Consider the following 13,927-nt stretch of genomic DNA (forward strand, 5'->3'; position numbering starts at 1 on the left):
ACAGCCACAGCACCAAAATGACAATCATGAGAGAAAATTCCACCAATAATGTGGGGCTGTTGTCTGGCATTAATGGATGCTGCATACAACAGTCAGTAAAGTGGCTGTAGAGTTAGGATCCAGCCAATAATCACATCCTGCTGCTGTTGATTGCGGGTGATTGAAGCTCAGCACAGAGGCAGATCGCCCTCGTCAATAGTGAGAAAATGCTGGGCTTGTCATATAGATAAGTGATGCCTGTGCAGCATCTGGCGGAAAAAGGCATTTAAAAAAATGAAACTTATGCAGAGAATCAGGGACTAATGGAAGGGTGTTGATGCTTTTAAGGTGATCCTGATGTCTGTTAATGAAACTGTGAATGAATCGTTGCACAATGCTCATGAACTCTGAAGGTCAAAGTCACTGCACTTTTGGGTAATTTGCAGGTGCAGAGCAGCTTTTCAAAGAGAAAATGTGTCCCTTTGTTAGAATGTTTCGTGCGCCCTGAATAATAAGCAGAACAGGAAATAGTAATTTACCAATTTGAATTTGAGATAATTACGCACTATTCAGTTTGATAGGTGCTGTTGAGAGTTCAGACACTGACCCCATAATCTCTACATGTGTCTGTTTGTTCATCTGGTCCCCATTACACCAGCAATGCTTCTGCCAAGCAGTGAACCAATGATCACTTATGTGATGAGGATTTTATTTAGATTAGATTAGATTATTTGGTGTGTTAATATACCCACCATCTCTATGAAAGAAGCATACAACGCACGGTACATATGGGTGTAGTACCATATTTCTGTCTATAGGAGACGCATCAAACCATCCGCTCATCTCACAAAAACCAACCCCCCCAAACAAGTTGCTTTATATATACAGTATATGTGTGTGTGTGTGTGTGTGTGTGTGTGTGTGTGTGTGTGGTGTGTGTGTATGTATGTATGTATGTAAATCAACAATTTCTCCATAAATACAGGTGCAAGTCAAAGTGATCTTGGACTTTAGCTGTGAAAAGCTAATTTGTCTAAGTTTTGATAGCCCCAGCTGCGAGTCTTGTCCCACCTGAACGCCTCATGAAGGATTGTTTTTAGGTGTCATGTTCACAGAGTGCTTGATTTAAACCATTAAGTAGAACAAGGTCAATCTTATTTAAAATCCCACCTTTTTTCTTGGGGGATGTGGGTCGTCATGGAAATGGAGCAGCTTTTACATCTGGGGTTGGAGTCCAATTAGATCTAATCAGGATGTCTGTCTCTGTCAGCCGGAGATGCACTTCACCGCCTGTCTGGAGCATAAAAGAAACAGCTTCTATTCATCATTATTCAGAATCAAACCTTAGCCACAGCCTTGCTGATGCTGCTGTGTCTGTTTTTATATTTGTTTTTGCATTATTTATGATGCAAATGTTAGCTGAATCCTGTGCTTTAGTACACACGGTGTGGGTTGGATTTAAGAAAGAATAAAACATATAGAGATGATGTATGAGCCAAGAGAGGATGAGATGAAGTTGTGCTTCTTCTTGAGATTCATTTAGATAACAATTCAATTAAATATACATCAGTATTGCATGTGCTGACAGCATGGCGTCAATGAGTATGCAAAAACCTCCGACTGCTGGGACTCTGCAGAGTTTAGGTAGTGTTTTAGCGACCTCTGCCGGTCAGACCCGTCCAACGCTTCACCTCTAATTTGGTGAAATGGGACAACAGGCCAGTAGATAACAGCCATGGTGCGTTCAAGTTGGAGACTCTTCAGCTCAAGACCTGTCTACGCTTCTCTTTGTTTAGATCTATCTATCTATCTATCTATCTATCTATCTATCTATCTATCTATCTATCTATCTATCTATCTATCTATCTATCTATCTATCTATCTGTCTGTCTGTCTGTCGTCTGTCTGTCTGTCTGTCTGTCTGTCTGTCTGTCTGTCTGTCTGTCGTCTGTCTGTCTGTATGAATGAATGAATGAATGAATGAATGAATGAATGTAGTTTCTATAATTGACCGCTTGATGGCAGCAACAGGCTGCGTACCTTAGTGAGGAATCGTCTCAAAAACACACACACATACTTTGTGGAATATGTCCCATTTCGTTGAGCAACATAAAAACAACCAAATCTGCTTGTTTATTGAGATAGGTTGTATATTTGGCTCCTTTTTAATCCAACTTTAGCTTACAATATGTTGTGGGTTTAGGTTCGCTTAAATGTATTTGATTGACACATATTTTGTTTTTTTTCCATCTCTTTTCCTGCTGTATAAATCTTCCACGGTTCAGCTCAGTCAGAAATGAATGCAAAAGTTGCAAAGAAAGTTCCTACACTGGTTTTCATTCTGGAGAAAGGCTCATTTAATTATTTCCTGTTGACTTGTTTGTGAAGAGTGGTTGAGATCAAAATTCAATGAAGAAGAAAAAAAAAACCCAACTAAAGTGAAATAAGAAAAACAAAAATAGCCCTGTGTCCCCAGCCTGGAGGTACAGAATGCCATTTGTGTTTCATTATTTATAAGCTATACACTTTGTTTTTTCCCCAAGTCTCGCCCTTTGCTGCTGCTGCTCAGAATTATGCACCGCCTGTAGTGGAGCTGCTCTGCCTCACTGCACACAAAATCAACAATTCCGCCAAAGCCGAGTATCCTTCTCCAGCCTGGGACAAGATGGCAAGGCCTCTTCTGATGACATCATCATTGCTGTCACACTCACTGTGGACGGACGCCCGTGGGTAGAGCGGCGTCACGGGCCGCTACACCCGCACGTCTGCTCCTTCCTTCCCTTTTATCCCATCACAAAAGTGTCTCCCATTAGAGAGCCCCGCGGCGTCGCTCTGTGGCGGCAGATTATTCGTGATGACTTCATTTTAATCACATTCTGTTTAATTTTCTTTTATCGCCACGGCGCCACGCTGCACTGGCTGGGGAGTGTTCCACAAGTGGGTGGAGGCGTGCGGGGCACCCAAATTGGGGTCTGTCTTTTTTTTGCACAACTGGAGGGAAAACATGATTTCTCCTCATGGTTAACACGACCAGAATCGCGTTATTGTGGGAATTTATGTCATTTTAATGAGCTCAATTTTCCTTCAAGTATGAAAATCACCGTGCAAATGCCTGTGTGTTTAACAGAAGGTGCTCGGTTCAAATCCCGCCAGGAGATTTTCTTTGTGGAGTTTCCATGCTGTCCCTATATCCGAGAGGGGTCGCTCCTCGTTCTCCGGCTTGCTCCCGCAGTCCAAAGACCTGCATTTAGGTGGTTTAGTGACTCCAAACTAACTACAGGCATGAACCAGGATCCTGGTGAATACCGGGGGCCTCTTCATGGTTGTGTCCCCACCGCGAGGTTGGACCCCTCTGACGACTTCATGACATTCAAAGTTTGGCCAAAGAGACATTTTAAACTTGTGACACTTATATCAACACAAAACAAGACAGGCAGTTGCCATGTTTCTGGTTTGTGGGTTTGTGTATGGTGTTTCGTGCTATCAATGGAGGAGAAGGGACGTTCTTGAGCTGATCTTGCTCCCTAACCTGGAACAGGGACTCCGTTAGGCCCTGTAAAAGTTTGGGGGAGGTTCCTGAGTTGGAGACATCACCACCAGCCCTGTAAAACTGCACCTTATGTTTGTCCAGTGAGGAGCTAGCCATCCCAACACCCTCAATACCACCTCTGGGACATGCTTCAGACCCCCCCACAAATCTGTTAAGGGATAAATGATGGATGGATGGATTTGAAAGTCCCAAGAACCTATTTCCAACTGGTCTCCCCCTCCCCCACTAGAACTACCTTTCATTTCCATCAGGTATTCCAGTTCTGGTTCCTACCCTGCAGTGTAACCAGGTACCTTTATAACAAATTAAAGACTAAAACGGAGAAGTCACTCAGTTCCTTTAGTTACCGTTTGGACCAGTAAAGTTAAATTATTGAGTTCTTGTATCAGTGAGTCATTTGCATGCTTGTGCAGAATCCCTTATTCTGCCTCCAAGGTTAATGAGGAATTGACCAGATCGCAGAAATAGGAAAAGAAACTTTAATGAACAGTGTGAGTGAGCAGCAGCTGTTTTGCCGCTGCAGAAGGCTCCTCGCTGGTGTTTGGAGTCTCAGATCAAGGTCAAAAGTGTATAGACACACTCAGAGAAACATGGTTCTCTCAGACATGGCAGTGGGCCAAAATAAATAACCCGCCCTTAGAGTGTCGGCGGAACCGCAAGAAACCCAAGACCCCGGTCCAGGCCCATCGGCGTTCGCTCAGGGGGCTATCAGCCAATGACTCGCTGAAATTTTAATTGTCTGAATGCATCGTGTGGTTTGGAAACCAAGTCAAATCAGGCAGGATCGTCCTCCCCCGCTGACACCTACCCAGGGAAAAGCTGCTTTTTGATCAGGATTTCATTTATTTATTTTAACTGGCTCTGATTTCACACTCAGGTGACACCAAAGTTGTGTGTGTGTGTGGGGGGGGCAGATGACTTTGTATGGGAAAGTAATTCAAGTGTCTGCATGCTTGGATCCTGAGAGATAAGAGGGGCGATAAGAGACAGGTGTCGTGTGGAAGAGATGACATCCAAAATGAAACTCAATCACCAATGCTCAGTCAAAATGCTGCCTGTGGAGGTGCTTCACCTGTGGAGGGGTTTCACCTGTGGAGGTGTTTCACCTGTGGAGGTGCTTCACCTGTGGAGGTGCTTCACCTGTGGAGGTGTTTCACCTGTGGAGGTGCTTCACCTGTGGAGGTGCTTCACCTGTGGAGGGGTTTCACCTGTGGAGGTGCTTCACCTGTGGAGGTGCTTCACCTGTGGAGGTGCTTCACCTGTGGAGGGGTTTGGATTTTGTGCTGCTTTCAATAGCTGTAGTACTACAGTGAGCAGGAGTAGTATCACTTTGATTACACACACACACACACACACACACACAACACACACACACACACACACACACACACACACACACACACACTTGCTTAGGTGATCTACAGAGGCAGGTTGTCCTCATGGAACCTGTTGGGCTGGTTTAAAACTTGGCTTTTATGAAACAATTTCTTCTGAGCAAATTGCAAGAAACTGATAATCAATTGAATAAATTCCACTAATGGATCCACTAATGGATCATTCTTACTATTATGTAATAATTTCAAAAAGTCACAAATTTCGAGGATTCATTGCAGGATTTTGTGTGTTTTTCAGTCATAGTCTCTGCGATTTAAATATTCACTAAATACCCTGTGACAAAACACAAACACTTTCTGTCCAGTTAAAACTGCCCGAGGAGTAACAATGATCTGGGAATAACTGAGCAGAACTCCTCTAAAGCAGGAGAAATAGGACCTACTTTTCACTCCAATTTTTCCTCTTTGTATTTTGGGCCCGTCGTTGCAGGTGTACTGCCCTCCTCCAGTAGATGTCAGCTTTGCTTTAGAAAAAGCCCGCAGCCACCTGCAACCTGCACGCACTCCAAACATGCGTGCATGTGTGCTGGTGGATGGCAAACTGATGTCACGCATGCAGTCCTTCCATTTTTAAAACGAATCTAAGAAAGACTCAAACTCTTCTGATAAGTTTATTCCTAAAGGTATCGGCTGTACGGAAGCCCGGAGGTCCATTTCTGTAGGGCTACGATTTTGTAAATGATTTCACACTCTCCTTTTATATGCAAATCTCTTCAGAAATGTCAGTAGTTTTATCTCATTTTGTGTCGGAGCGCCCAGTTTTATGATGCGTTTATTCTGAAATGATGCCTTCATCGCATAAACACGCGGAAAATCTTTTGACAGCCATGTTTTTTGGACAGGGAATGTTTATTTTGAGAGCACTCAGCTGTCAGTCGCACATGCCCGTTCACATTATTTTGAAAAGGCTTGGACTCAAGTGCCGGCGATGGTGATCGCACAGGGAGATAAAGACAACGCTGCTTTTTTAACTGAATCACGTGCCGATGTCCACACAAACGTTTCACAGTGCATGTTAAAAACGTTCCACGCTGGACAATCTCCGACTGGGTTCCTGGTGATGGAAAGACTGTAAATACTGAAAACACCAAGATTTTTCATGGTTTTAGCTCATTTGGGATGAGGTGTTCTTGTACCTAAGGCATTATTTAGTATTTTATGAGATCATTTCAAATATCTGCAGGAGTTCTTCATGTTGATCATCATTTTTAGTGCTGGGAGTCAGAATTCATGAATCCCAGGGAATGTTTGTATCAGTGTGTCTAAAAAATCCTTAGAACAGGAAGAGGAGACGCCTGCGTATCAACAAACTCTAACAGCATTTAAAATGACCTAAAATGATCATGCAATGAAGCTGGTTTGCAATCAAGTTTCTCATTGTTTACCCTTTTTTTGGAGGAAGGGGGGCGTTTTGGATGTAAAATGTGGCCAAATGTTGCAGAAAACAAGAAAACCAAAGCATCAGAACACAACTGCTTCTGCTCCGACTCCACTTCTCTTTCCGGGGCCCTTTTCTGTCACCGGGGAGGTTATCCTGTGGCTGCGTTACACACAGTCGTGGCCCCCCCCGAGCAGAGGAGCTGGCACATACATCACTGGACTGCGTGTCAGGGCGATTACTGGATAAAGATCACTATATGACACTTTTCCTTTTCTGTGCTGGCTCAGTGAACAGAGGGAAAGCTCCTGCTGCCCAGCGTGCCCCCGTCTACGTTATTGATCGCAAGTCTTGCACCTCTTCAGCCTCTTAGAGAAAAATCATTTTGTCAGAACATTACACAATGCACAGATTTTGTTCTTTTCTTGAGATGATCTATATCTGACTGTTGAGCAGGGATAGCACCATCATCACTTCTAAGCCTTTTGCCTCTATCAGGACATGCGTTAGACCCGTGGGAGGGTGTAAAAAACGAGTTAAAAACAATCAGCTTCACTGTATCGCAGAGTTTTAAGATGAACTTGTTTCTGCAGAGGCTCCTGGAAACAGGCATTTAGTGGGGGTTATTTTTGTTTTCTTTAATTTACTTGGTGAACACGTAGGAGGTTCTGTGTTTGCTTTGAGTGATGAAACGGAACTTTTTTAAAATGAATATTGCTTTCAAAAGCAACACCTCGCGCTCGTGTGCGGTATTAGCGCGTATTGCAGACTCTGCTGAGGTGTTCTATTTTTCTTCCCTCCCAATGTCCTCTTTCCTGGTAGTGCTAAAGGGTGAGTGGGGAATTATTACCCTTAATCTTTTCTGTTCCCTTCTCCGATGGCTAGGAACAAATCAATAGTGCAAACAAAAGCATTTTTATATATGCAGTTATTAGGTCAGGCGCTACAGTACGCTACACTTGATCGTAGCCACAGCTGAGGCTTCCAATGGGGCCGGCGCTCCCCCCACCTCCTCCCCGCCGGGGGACTTTGTGGGAATCATAAATAATACGTGCTAATGAGATATGAATTGATTACGTGGGGAAAAGCTTGGCGCTCTCAATCCATCACCCTAAATGATGTTTAACAATAGATTACCAGCCAATAATTCCTCCAATATGAGATTAAATAAAATAGCAGGGCCGTTTTCAGCGGGCTGCCCCTCCTCCTCCTGCAGCGGGCGGAAATAAATCTGATCAATTACTGTACCATCAATCCGTTTTTCACCGCTAAGGACATTATTATTTCATTTAGGGCGTGTTCATGCATCATAGATTATTTCATTTTACTCAGTCGATGTGGAGACGTGCAGTATTTCATGTTACCCACTGGGGTTTACGCTGAAGTGGGGTTTTAATGGAGTACATAGAGCTCCCGAATGCAGCCACGGATGTCACCTGGATGCAGTTGGACATACCTCACATGCATACGTCCACTGCAAACATATTCCTTTTTTCCCCCCTCCGAGGTGGATGTATACATTTTGTCTTTGCTGTCCTCGGGCAGCTGACAGACAATGAGAAAATGGTTCTTCTTCAAACCTGTGATCAATTGAAACCACATTAGCTGTGCCTATAAGATGATTTGGAACATCACTTCAATCCCAAAGAACAATGAAAATTGGATAACACACATGCTCACTGGGCTCTAACTTAGCTGCAAATCATGTTAAGGTTTTCAGTGCAGCTAAAGTTGAGATTGGTTATTTCTGCTTTAACCGCATCAGGTTGTACCTCTGAGGGTTTGCCTGTGATGATCTGTGTTAATGCGTGTTCTTATCGCTTTTATATGGCTCAGAGACACACAGACTGGAAAAACAAAGGTGGAGAGGAGCCAAAATTCTGGAAATAAAAGAGTGTGGTCAGTTGTCTTTTGAAAGGGGCTTGCACCACCTTCGCCTGGCATGTTTTTAAGGAATAGTCTGAGATTTGGTAGAACCACAGCATAAAGGATCCAGGAGGAAGGACCCAGGACACGAGTCTTCCTCTCCCTGCAGAGGACAGCTCTTAATAATTTAAGCCCAGTTTGGACCTTATTGCTTAGGCTGAGTAACAGTTTTGATTAGGGAAACAAACCTCTTGCCATAAATCTCGTAACTGTTGAGAATAAACGATTCCTCTGCTCTTCTTTGTGGGTCATTCATTCCATCATGTTGGAGACATCACAGGTGGAGAAAATCTCTATCAGACGCCATCATCAGGGTCAAGGATGAAGTAAAGGGGGACGCTTGGAAAGATCCATCTGTTTGGTTGGTTAATAATCCCACAATAAAGCTTTAAAAGTTTTAAAATCTTCCTTGGTTATCAGTTTACTGCACCTATGCCGTCGTTTCGTTTCAGTCTCGCCAACGTCTTCATACCTCAGCTCTGTAAAATCTCTCTCCGTCTGTTCCCATCCCGCCGCCCGCTCAATCCCGTTCTCCCTCCGTGTCTTTGCTCGCTCCCCGCAAGGCCTCCTGTGGGTGAGAGGAGTTGAGTGGTCTTGTCTGGGGGCTTGAAGTCGGGGTTAGATTGGGAAGAAGTGGCTGTCACAGTGTCTGATTAATGACCCTTCGATGGCACGTCCAGCCACATTAGGGCTCCATGTATCTACCAGTGTCCGAACGGGGCGAAGGGCTTTGTTCTGGGAGGAAATTGTGTCAGCTGCTCATACCCTTCTGCCAAAGGAGAAGAGAGAAAGAAAGAGAGAAGAAAGAAAGAAAAAAATAGTGTCATAAAAGGGTAGATTAAAGCGCACAATGGCGACATTGATTTTTTTTTTTTCTAAACCAAAAAATTCACATTTGGGAAAACTCATTCCTGGACAATAGAGAGAGATATGATCAGCTTATTTAGGAAGGATAATATGGAGTCTTCTCTGCGAATGAACTTTGAAAGAAGTAAATTGTAAATATTGATTTCTGAAATGAAGTGTCAATCTCGGTTGAGCCCAGATTATTCCCATCATCTGGCTCAACCCCCAGCAAAAGCGTGAATTCAAAACTGCTGACAAAGTGGAGTGTATAGGATTTCTGTTAGGAGCAGTCGGCGGCGCTTTACTGCCTGGCCGGCCCGAGCCCCCGCCGGTAATGGCTGTTCAATTTTATCAGATAACGGAGGAGATCTCATCAGAGGCGAAAAATGAAATGAACTGTGACTTCGAATCAGGATCCCTGCTCTTATCCCGGCAAAAATCATCTGCGCGGGGCCCAGGGCTTTCCATTATTTCAGGTCACTTCATTACGGCCCTGCACACAGGACCCAATTGCTACAAACAAAGCGGGCCCTTCCTGTCTCACCCAGGGGTCGAATGTGAGGGGCAGTTTGATAGGCTCTTGACGTGTCCAGGGTTATCCCATTACCACTTAAGAGGGTTGCTGAAAGGCAGCAAATCTCACCCACTTGTTTGTTATCCTTCCTCAACCTTTTGTATCATGAGAGCTTTTATCGCTCACCTTATTCCTTCTCCTGGAAAATCGTTCATTTTTTCTTTTTTTTTTAGCCGATTTTGCTGCGTTGGTGCACAGGTGAAGTGCTGGAGACGCTCCAACGTGCCGATAAACACCCTCTTCTTCCGTGTTTGATGAATTTATTGGAATATAGGTGCTGCCTTTTCTCGGGCATCAGCTTCGCGCCTCCGCGACTTCCACGTGCACAGCGGATGAAGTAAGCTGTTATCAGCCAGGAATTTGCAGCGTTCTGAGTAATTACAGTTTTTGTTGCAGCCTCCACAGGCCCGGCATTGATCTCCCGGAAGAAGGTGGTCGATACACGAGGGGGAGAGAGGCGGCGGAGGGAGAAAAATGACGTGGGCCGAGCGGGGAGATTAGTAATAGAACGATAAGACGAGCTGAGGGTATTGAAACAAGGACTGAAGGCGCTCTGAATTCCCTGATTTCTCCGATCACTTCCTCCGAAGGTGGATGCTCGCGTGACCGTTTGCGGGCTGGCGTTTTCCCTCAGACGACGCAGAGGAGGAGAAAAATCAATGAATAAAAAGAAAGAAGTGATTCACCTGTAATTTAAATGAATATTTCAGTGATTCGTGGGTCCAAATGAGTGATCAGCCACCACTGGATCCGGGTGCTGACCCGATACTCCGCTACAGTATCACAGTGCGGGGTTTATTTTAGCGTTATTACATGTGACTAACATGCGTCCAGCACGGGCCCAAACCGAAACAAACCGAGCCCGATGGACTGTTTGTGTCTGACCCCGTGACCTTTCGCTCAAAGCTGTTCGGTTATGAACTTTCCTGTCATTTTCCCTCCAGTTCATCCTGACATCAACCCATGACTGGGAATAGTCTTCCGGACTGTGAGAGTCTGTGAAAAGAATAGATTCCAATTTAAGATCCCGTCAGATCAGACCTGTGGACTGCAGGCTGTTGTATGTCCATGTGGTTCACAGCTGTTCCACCTAAAGAACACCGTGGAGGAGGATGCCTCTTCTTGAGAGACACGTGCCACGTCCGAGTCCCCGAAGAGGTCAGCCTTCACTTCCTACAATCGGCCTGTGTTGCTCCATCTCCGGAGGACACTTACAAGAAAAAAGAAATTGGCTTTATTCCCCCTGTTGTCTCGTCCTCTCAGAGAAAGACAAAGTTGACATTAATAGAGAGTGAAAAAAAGAAAGAAAGTGGTGAAACAAAGTTGAAGCCGTTGGTTACGTTCCAGAGCACAGGCCAATTTAAAAGCCCGAAATGCAGAATTAGGGAGGATTTGATGCGTTTCAAATTGAACGGAGGGGGACACCGTCAGCGGCGTCCACACCTTCAGGCATTATTTAAGTAATGTCTTGTGGCACGTTTGAGGCGTCGCTAGCAAGGGCGCAGAGATGAGGGATTTAGGCGGACGCCGCTGCAGTTTTATCTTTTCTTTGATGTGCAACTTCACCGCCCCAGGGAAGAGGGGGGGGGACAACAAGCAGATTCGGATCATAAAGAGAATGAGTATTTGAGCTATCTGGATATTCACCTTAAACATCTAAATCAGGCTACTCTCGGCGGACCTGGTGTGCTCCTTATCGAGACACCGGCCGTGCCAGATAAGTTGATTTGCTTAAGGAACAGAGGAGATATTAACAGCACTTGACTACGGCAGTGGCCCCCTTCTGTTGTTGGCATTAAACCCATCCAGCACTTCATTATACCTCCACTCTCTGGAGAGTCCCTGCATCCACTCTCTCTTTATCTCCTCCTCTCTCCCCTCTTTCCCTGTCCCGCTCTCCATCCCGTGATACCGGCGTCCCGGCGGCAGCAGCAGCAGACGGGAGGCATCATCAACATGCGCGCCGCGCCGGTGTCATGCAGATAGCCTCGGTGTTGGGAACGGCGGGGACAGAGATCGATACAGTGGCGGGGGCTTGTATGTTTACCCCGAATCCTGATGAGGAATGTTGCCATCATAATAGAGGGGATCATTTAATGCTGACACTCCACTCACACGTGTGATGAACGGCCCGTTGCACGGGGGGGAGGGGCTTCTGCATGCTCGCCAATATTCATTTCAAACTTCGCGAAGTCGGAATAAAGCAAGGAAAGGGAGAGAAGACCGTTGTGATGCTTGGAATGGGAAATTTTAGAAGCTAGTTTCATCATCCACCCACCCACCCATCCATCCATCCATCCATCCACCCCCCACCCACCCATCCATCCATCCATCCATCCATCCATCCATCATCCATCCATCCATCCATCCATCCATCCATCCATCCATCCATCCATCCATCCACCCACCCCCCACCCACCCACCCATCCATCCACCCCCACCACCCACCCACCACCCATCCATCCATCCATCCAGCCACCCACCTCCCTCCATCCATCCATCCATCCACCCACCCACCCACCCATCCATCCCTCCACCCACCCACCCATCCATCCATCCATCCATCCATCCTCTATCCACCCACCCACCCACCCATCCATCCACCCCACCATCCACCCACCCACCCACCCATCCATCATCCATCCACCCACCCATCCATCCTCCACCCACACCACCCATCCATCCATCCACCACCCACCCACCCATCCATCCATCCTCCATCCATCCCCCCACCCATCCATCCATCTCCATCCATCCATCATACAACCCTCATCACTGCATGCCTTTAATAACCCCCAACAGCAGCATTCTAGAGACACTTTTTGAACGTCCCCTGGGGGGGCAGTAAATCAGCAGACGGAGTGGGTGAGCCCGATAAGCATCTCGAGCTCATAAAGTACACTAGGGTGGTGCTAATAATGATTTAATATTCCTTCCGCTGGAGTATCCTGCCATTAAATAGCTTTTGGCAGAGATATTTCCTCTCATGACTCCCTAAAAATGCTCCTGAAACTCAACATTCACCATTCCTGTGAATGGCAGCTGATGATTTAAGGTATCCGTGGCGATAATGGATGCCTTATCATCTTCACTGGTGCCGTATGATCTGGGTTATACTGTTGCGCTGTGCAGGATGACAGCCCCCCCACTCAGGCCCCACATTCATCCATTTACAGTACCTTCACGTTCAGATGCTTTTGATACTCAAAACTGTTTGTGGCTCACACTGGGACGTTGTGTACAGCAACTTAAATTGATTTGATTCCTAACTCTCTTATCTATAAATGTTTAGGAACAGATTAGGTTCCGTTTTTATGATTTATTACTTTAACGCCATAAAGTCTCTTGTTGACACAAAAGCCAAGAACTCACTTCCTTCTTATCCAGCGGCGGGCTATCTCAGAGGCCACTGCGGCCCGGCCTTCCCTTTACGCCGCTCAAAAAAAGGCATTTTGATTCTGTTGACAGAGCTTGTGGAGGGAAATAATGGAAAAGATAAAAACTCCAATTATAATTCCCCCCCTCCCTTTTTTGCTGGCAAAGCTTTGCCTCTATGACAGATTGTATGATAAATGACACATTTCCAAGTCGGTTGTCGAAGATGGGAAGATTCCTTTAGCGGCAAATAAACCAGGCTGACCTTTTTTTTATTTTCCCTGTCCGAGATGCTTTGTTTACAGACGCAGCCTCCCTTTTTGATGTGGGGGCTGATATAAAGTGATGGCAGGAAGTGGCGCACCCCCAGATATTGCCTCTCTCTTAACATTCTAAATGTTACATTATCTCGCAGCCATCGAGCGGCGTTTGTCGGTACAGAATCGACGTTTTCCTGCCAACCGCTAACTCCTCTGCTTCAGATTTGTGTCCGTCCTTTCTGCTGTAACCGAAAGGCTAATGTAGCTAAGCTGGAATGGACTAATGCAGCCATCTGACCTTGGGTGGCTTATTTGCTCCAGTGAGACAGCCTAAATATTTACCTGTCATTGTTGATGATGCTCCAGGCTTCAATGCCCTTAATGGTTTTGATGGAGGAGCAGGGCTTTGCAGCACCGAGGTGATGGGATTGCAAAATTAAGAGCGGTGAATTGGGCTGTATATTTGGGGACACTGCAGGCTTAATTCTATGTCTTATAATACAACCGCCTTAATCTGTAAGAGACCGGAGCAAGATGGAGGAGCAGCGGGGAATTGCAATGGAAAACACGGCGTCAAGTGCTGGAGTTTAACCTTGACAAGGTCTGGAGTGGAATGTAGGCGCCCTCCTCCCAGCGGATCGCAGC

This window comes from Takifugu flavidus, chromosome 10 (genome assembly GCF_003711565.1).
Source record: "Takifugu flavidus isolate HTHZ2018 chromosome 10, ASM371156v2, whole genome shotgun sequence".
NCBI lineage: Eukaryota > Metazoa > Chordata > Actinopteri > Tetraodontiformes > Tetraodontidae > Takifugu > Takifugu flavidus.